This window comes from Sorex fumeus, unplaced genomic scaffold, assembly GCF_029834395.1.
Source record: "Sorex fumeus unplaced genomic scaffold, SorFum_2.1 ptg000045l, whole genome shotgun sequence".
Lineage (NCBI taxonomy): Eukaryota > Metazoa > Chordata > Mammalia > Eulipotyphla > Soricidae > Sorex > Sorex fumeus.
Genome location: NW_026606102.1, coordinates 20,580,203 through 20,588,512, shown reverse-complemented (window position 1 = coordinate 20,588,512; position 8,310 = coordinate 20,580,203).

Sequence of the window (8,310 nt, the reverse complement as noted above, 5' to 3'; positions counted from 1 at the left end):
CTCCTGAGCATCAACAGGAGTGATTTCTGAGCGCAGAGCCAAAAGCAATTTTTGAACATCTCTGGGTGTGAGATGTTCAAAACAAAAGCAAAAAGCAAATTAAAACAAAAAATGCAAAAACATGACAAATTTGTTTTTTAAATGCAGACAGTAATTCTTGTATTAATTTGATCAAAGGTACATGTGACTTAACACTCCCCTTATGGGGTCCAGTCTTCCCCAAACCACCTTTCACTGGGGGTTGTTGTGGGGGAGGGGGATTGGCTTAGGCTTAGGGTAGGAGACACCGGGACTTGGTAGACGCTGCTCAGAGTAACCACATGTTCTTTTCAGTCTTCCATATTATTTTCTTCCAGAGAGACCCAAGGAGCAGGTGCTATTTCAAAAGCATGTCTTTCTCTGCAGAGAGGTGTGAGGCTCTGGGATGTGTGAGGATAAACAGAGTTATAAAGCCCAAGGTTGTTCCGGAGAGAGTTAACTGCATGTTGTGAGAAGGACGATATTAGTGTTCAGAAGCAAACTTTGCTTCATCCCACCATAAACTAGGTTATTTCCGTTTTGGGGGATCACATTCCTTCTCTCTCGTCTCCTCCCCTTGGTGACAAGCATGAACTCTCATACTGGCAGCGACACACTGAAGTCAAAGCTGGCCCACAGAATGATTTTCACTGCACACACAAGGCTTGAAGCCTTGGGACACCTTGGGTGGGTGAAAAATCTGGGTGTTTTGGATCACCTTCAGCTGCCTTTCTGAGATGGTCCATGTGAAAGCTTTGGCAGGCCAGGTCCATCCTGCGCTTGGTCCTTCACTAAAGCTTTCACTCTGCTTTTGAACTCTCCATTTCCGTGACCCACCTGGCCCTGGGTTTGTGCTCCCTGTTTTGAGGTTACAACGTACCTGAGATCTTGACCGGATTTCCCCCTGCCCCACCTTAATTATACACTCAGTTGAGAGAGAACCCAGGCGAGAGAACCCAAGACAACGGTCTCTTGTCTGGTGTCATGACGAACTTCTTGGTCAGAGATGGTCAAATGCCGTCTCGGTCACTCTCTTGCACGTTATATTAATAGAGGTAACATTTTGAGTGAGTGACTCAGCCTTTCTATTGCCCTTCTCATGGCAACCTTCTTCATTCTGAGTCAGCATTATCTACGGCTGACCAAAATTAGACCCTGTTTTTTCAAACACCAGCCCCCCGCCCCGCCCCAGAAGCCATTAAAGTTTTTCTTAATATTTGCTGTGTAGGCAGACCGGGTAATTAGTCGGTGCTCTACGATCTAGGGAAGGCAGCATCAGAGCCAGCCGGGGAAATACAACTGCATTTTCTCTGTTATGCAAGGATCATTACATTGTAATGAATAGGTAATATTAAAACGGGCGGGTGAGTCATATTACAGTAATCCAATCGCTGCCTTGTAAAACCCCTGAGGTTTACACAAGGAGATCTTTTCTCATAACAACAAGAGTGATTCTGAGGCAAGTAGCACTCAACACTCTGGTCTTTATTAGTTGTTTGATTCTGGGTAAGGAGCTTAATTTTCCCAGCTCCAAATTAATCAGGTTTCAGTGAGGTCACAAGTATGAATGTGGCCAGGCATGCAGTGGGCTTAGTCCTTGCCAGCATCTTTTGAACAGAGATGGTTCTTGGGCCAGACACGAGGCTCAGCAGTCCAACACTTGCCTTGTATGTGTGAGACCCTGGCAGAGAGGGAGGGGTTGGGGTCGCTCACATGTGCTAAGCATACGTCTACCACTTGTACTACAGTTGTTCAGGTTAAACAATAATTCAGTTGTTTCAGGTATTTAGTGTTCCAACACCACCAGTGTGGTCTTCCCTCCACCAATGCCCCCAGTTCCCCTCTGAACCCCAACCTGCCCCCTTAGTCATATAACAAATTTTCTTTCTATTGTTTATTCCAACAAAGTGCAAAGAAATGTCAAATAGAATGCTCAGAAAATAAATCAGCAAAAGCCAATTTTTGACTGCTATGTGATTTCCACCTATGTATCACTGTATCACCGTCATCCCATTGTTCATTGATTTGCTTGAGCGGGTGCCAGTAACGTCTCCACTCATCCCAGCCCTGAGATTTTAACACCTCTCCTTACTCGTCCTTCCTAACAGTGCCCTTCCCAAAGGTGCTGTATGGGAGGCTCTTTCAGGATCAGGGGAATGAGACCCATTTTTGTTACTGCTTTTGGCATATTGAATATGCCACAGGGAGCTTGCCAGGCTCTGCCATGAGGGTGGGATACCATCGGTAGCTTGCTGGGATCTCCGAGAGGGATGGGGGATCGAACCGGGGTTGGCTGTGTGCAAGGCACTGTGCTATCGCTCCAGCCCACTGACCTATGTAAATAAAGAAATTAAAATCATGTAATAAAAATATAATCATGTAATCATTAAATATCCGTTCTCATTTACGTAAGTAAGTTTTCAACTCTGGACTCTAAATATATTGAATGTAGCGTTTCTTTGGGCTGGGGTGATAGCACAGCAGGTAGGGTGTTTGCCTTGCATGCGGCCCACGCTATGGACCTGAGTTTGATTCCTCCGCCCCTCTTCAAGAGCCCGGCAGCTACTGAGAGTATCTCAACCGCACGGCAAAGGCTGGCAAGCTCCCCGTGAGGTATTCAATATGCCGAACACAGTAACAACAAGTCTCATGATGGAGATGATACAGGGTCTGTATGTGCAAATTGATGAACAATGAGAGGGCAGTGCAGTGCAGTTCAGTGCGGCATTTCTTTTCGAACCAAAGCGCATAGCTGAGAGCTGTAGCTCTGCATAGCAAGGGAGCTCACGTGCTGAGTCCAGGCTTTGCTTGCTGGAGTCTTACGTTCGCTCCCCAGCACCACAGGTTCTCAGCCCCCTGCCCCCCACCTACCCAAACACAGCTGGGAGTAGCCCACGAGCACTTCTGGGTGTGAACTAAAACAAACAAAAAGATTGTGGCTGTCCCCTCAAATATGGCCTCGGATGTCCGGATTTACACTCTTTGGCATGATCTTATGGGTGGTTCACAGTTCCCTCCCTGTTACCTGTCCGACTGTTTTAAATAACTCAGTATTATTTTGAGAGACATGTATATATATCTTTACTTTGGGGGATGGGGTGTGGCCCTTAAGCAGCGCTCAGTATCATGAGGACCCTCTCCTCATGATACTCCACCGACCCCACCAGTTGCTTGCTTGATTCAATATCAGCGTCCAGCCGAGCTGTGAGGAATATTAAAAAGACACTAGGAATTTTTTTTAAATTGGATCCTCGTGAGATACAGTCACAAAGTTTTCACGATTGAGTTTCAGTCATACAATGACCGAATACCCATCCTTCCACCAGTGCACGTCCTCCACCACCAATGTTCCCAGTACCTCTCCCCGCTTTCAACCCCCGCCCTATGACAGACAATTTTCCCCATACTCTGTCTCTGCTTTTGGGCATTATGGTTTGCAATACAGACACTGAGAGGCTGTCATGTTTGGTCCTTTCTCTACCTTCAGCACACATCTCCCATCCCGAACAAATGAGCTAGAAACTTTTTTTTTGCTTTATTTTTTTTTGGGGGGGGTCACACCCGGCGATGCACAGGGGTTACTCCTGGCTCTGGACTCAGGAATCACCCCTGGCGGTGCCCAGAGGACCATATGCAAGGCAAACGCCCTACCTGCTGTGCTATCACTCCAGCCCCTGAACTAGGAATTTTTAAAGGCTCTCCAGGTGACCTGGATAACAAGGCAAGTTTGAGAATCTTGGCTCTGAATTCTCAGCATTTTGGGTCTCATGCTTCTGATAGATGAACCCATAGGTTTAATTAAGAAAAAAGGGCAAATCATCTGTTCATGAGTAGAAGTTGTTTTCAGACAAACTCAGGCAAAATAAGCCTTTCCTTCCTAAGCAAACAGAATTGATTATTGGTTGAAACCTTTATATTCTTTGTCCAGAGCATTTCCCAGGATATGCTTCATTGGATAGAATTTTAAGAACCGAGGAACTGTGATCTGTCAAACAGACTCTGGCTTCAAAGACACAAGGGAAATCCAGAGTCACACTAGCTGAGTGGTCATGCGGTATCAATACAATTACATTCACCCCATTCACCCGAAAGAGTTTCTGTCTGCAGAGGGGTATAATTTCTGCCAACTGCTGAAGCAGCTTCTTCAGGCCTGAACAGTGGCACCAAATAAGTACCTTCGCAAATGATGGCTGAAAGACTAAATGTTAAATAAATATCAGACTGCCCAGAGATACGATTCTCTAATCCCTGGTGAGTCCAACAGTAGCAGAAATAGGAAGGAAGCCAGAGACTGTAGATTAATGCATTTAGTTTTATCTAGAGAGTGTTAGCAAGACCTGATGAAACTACAAATTTGGGGGCTTACTGGGTGGATAAAAAAGGGTCATGTGAAATGGCAGGTCACATAGATTTGGGAGGGAAGGTATTTGAACTCAAGGCACTTCTTGAGGAGCTATCCAGCAAAAATAAAGATTTGTGAGTTTTCATGGTCTCTGTTCTCATTTTCTTATTAAGATTAGGCAAATCTTTTTCCAGAAAGTACTTGGTTGATATGAGTGATACTGGAAAACAGAAATTATTGATTGGTTTGTTGATATACATACATAGAACATACATGTGCGTAGAAAATGTCACAGTGCATGTATACAAGGATTATTGTTCCTTGCTTGTTTTTTGGGGCGGGGGTCACACCTGGCAATACACAGGGGTTACTCCTGAGCCTGCACTCAGGAATTTTTCCTGGCAGTGCTCAGGGGACCATATGGATGCTAGGGGATCAAACCTGGGTTGGCCACATGCAAGGCAAAGACCCAACCCTCTGTGCTATCACTCCAGCACCAGATTTTTGTTCCTTGAATGGAGCAGTGTTATTGTGTCTCTAGAAGTAAGGTGTAGGAGTTGTGTTACGGTATGATTATTTAAACATTCCACAAGTGAGGTAACTGTTTGTTTGTTTGTTTGTTTGCTTTGGGGCCACACCCAGTGGTATTCAGGCTTATTTCTGGCTCTGCACTCAGGGGTCACTCCTGTCTAGCTCAGGGAGCCAGATGGAATGCCGGGATTGAACCTGGGTCAGTTGAATGCAAGGAAAACACCGTACTAACTGCACTCACTCTGCCTCTCCAGGGGACTATTTTTGTTTGTTTTGGGGTCACACCCAGCTGTGCCAAGAGATTACTCCTGGTTTTTGGGAACGGGGTGGGGGACTATTGTGTGGTGCTGGGAATTGAATTCAGGTCGGCCACATGCAAGTCAAGAGCCCAACCCACTGGGAGCTTTGACACCAAGTCAGGAAGCTTTTAACCAGCTTTTCTTCTGAGTATACAGTCCATCCATACATCCACTCATCCATGCATCCATCCATCCATCCACCTATCCATGCATCCATGCATCCATCCACCTATCCATGCACCTATCTACCCATTCATCCTTTGATGATTTGTTTTTTTTTGCTTTGGGCCAAGCTTCAATCACTTGGAATCGAATAGATTGTGTTTTGATTCCAGGGTCTACTCTATAAACATGTGATTTATACTTTTGCCAGTGCAGGGCATCCTTTTGGTGAACACACACATTTCTGGAGGACAGATTAATAATAGGCATCAAATGCCTTTGAAAATGTATTTCTCCGTTGACTTAGCAATTTCTCTTTAAGAAATTCGTTCTAAGTATAGTACAGTGGGTAGGGCATTCTGCCTTGCCCATGGCCGACCCAGTTTCAATCCCAGCATCTCATATGGTCCCTGAGCACCACTGAGAGTAATTCCTGAGTGCAGAGCCAGAAGTAACCTCTGAGCATCCCCGGGTGTGACCCCAAAAAATCATTCTAAATAAAGGACATGTATGAGCATGAGTTGTGAAACAGTTGGATTGGGGAGGTATTTCCAAGACAGTACCAGGAACATATGTTGATGATTCTGAGGGGTTGCAGTGTGGATGGACTCTGCAGAATAAGCTACTCAGGACATAGGTGAGATCTCAAATGAGAAGACCCAGGCTTAGGAAGGGGTAGGAGGAATATTGATTTTTGAACACTTTCAGGTCCAGGCTATTAATCCCTTCCCTTATAACCATGGTGATTTCTCAGAAGGGAAGGATGTGTGGAGGAATGTGTGGCGGGGATTGTGATTAAGCGTCTGGGCTGGTCAAGACTGAAGGCAGGTTCTGCACTTTTTCTTTTTTTCTTTTTGGGTCACACCCTGTCATGTACAGGGGTTACTCCTGGCTCATGCATTCAGGAATTACTCCTGGTGGTGCTTGCTCGAGGGGACCAAATGGGATGTGGAGAATCAGTCCCATGCAAGGCAAGCGCCCTAACAGCTGTGCTATCGCTCCAGCCCAGGTTCTGCACTTATTGACAAGAAGACTATGGCCCTCTCTGGCCCTGATCTCAGTACATACTGTTCTGAATAGTATGTATTGATTATTTAATAAATTATTAGTTAAGTATAATTAATTAATACATTGAACAGGGATGTATTAATAATACTATAGATTTCCCTTGAAGGAATATGAAAACCAGGAATATTATTATAACAACAGAGAGAATTAAGAAAGGCAGTCTTGCAGAGGGCCCTGAATGTCAGTTTTATAAAACAGGACGTACCATTATAAAGAGAGAGTTATTGCATGAACTGGGTTATTGGTTGTTTTTTTTTTTAAAGACTCCATCGTACCTCCAACAGATGCATAACCTTAACCTCGAATATGCTTAACCTTAACATTAACCTCATAATAACTGGATGGCCCAGCTTGACCCAAACACCTGATGCATCTCAGAGTCTTTGGCACAGCTACACCAGCTCACCACTGTCCAGAAAAACGGAACTTCCGGTCCTGAGACCTGACCCCACGTTTCTTCTGCTTCTATTCTTTCTCATTCTGTCTCCTGAGTCTCTTTGGACCGGATTCCAGAACACGCTTTCTGAAACTCTCTCTTTATTTCCACGTCGCTGCTCTTCTCTCTCTCTCCAAGACTGCTATTTCCAAGGAGAGCAAAGTACACAGGGGGTCTAGAAGAAAAGATGTTGGTGTTGAGGACAATGCATAAGATAATTTAACCGGGAAGGGGTGGACAAGGAGAAGAAAAGAAGGTCGTCCAGAAGAACCAGAATGGAAGGGGCTGAGGGAGAAAGAAAGAGCTCATGGAGGAAGGAGGAAGGGTGGGCCTGCAGGAGGAGAACCAGGAGAAATTCGTCTTCTGGAAGGCAGGATGGGACATCTAGAGAGGGCTCTGGTCAACATTATTGGATGTCATGGAGACATTAGGTAGGATGAGGGTAGAAACTGTGCTGTTGGAAACAGAAACACGTGGGCCAAGGGGATTGTAGAACACTTTCCCTCAAGCAGAGGCCAGGGCTAACAGTCAGCTGTGGAAGGAGACGGTCTGAGCTCGGGCTCCAAATTCATAGGACCTGTCTCCCAAGCCCACAGTCTTCGTCACTCAGTGGCAAGCATTGTTTTTCACGTGCCTGCTGGAATGTTAGCAGAGGGTCGTATGTGTAGAGTAAATAAAGAGGTCATCTAGTTGGCTAATGGTGCGATAGTTATAAAGCAAGGGTCAGGATCCTTATTCCTGCTTCAGAATGACTGGCTTCAAAGCTGTGGTTGACTTCTAGAATGTTCTATTCTTTTTTGAACATGTTTCTTGGCCACACCCAGGGTGCTTGGAGGCTTCTCCAAGCTTGATACTCTGGGTTCTGTCCTAGTGGCAATCAGGGGAGATGTGCCAGGGATTAAACCTGGGGTTCCTATAAACAACGCATGTACTTCCAGCCCTTTGAGCTTTATTCTCATCCCCATATCTTCTGAATCTTAAAAACAATTAATATTTCAGGCCAGAGCAGTAATACAGCAGGGAGAGCATTTGCCTTGTATGTGGCCAACCTGGATTCAATACCCAGCCTCCCAAATGATCCCTGTGAGCACTGCTATGAGAAAGTCTTGGTACAAAGCCAGAAGTAACCCCTGAGCACAGTCGGGGGAACCCAAAAAGCCCCAAATTTTTTTCTCCTGTGAATCACAGCTTCTAGCACCCAAATTTCTAGAAGAAACCATTTTTGTTTGTTTTGTTTGGGGAGGTGAGGCCATACCTGGTGGTCCTCAGTTTACTCCTGGCTCTACACTCAGGAATCACTCCTAGTGGTGCTCAGGGAACCATATGGGATGCCAGAGATTGGCCCCCAAGTCGGCCACATGTGAGGCACGTGCCCTATCCACTGTTTCGTCACTCGAGTTCCTGGAAGAAACCGTTTTCTCATATTGCTTCAAGTCACTTGATTATTGCCCGTC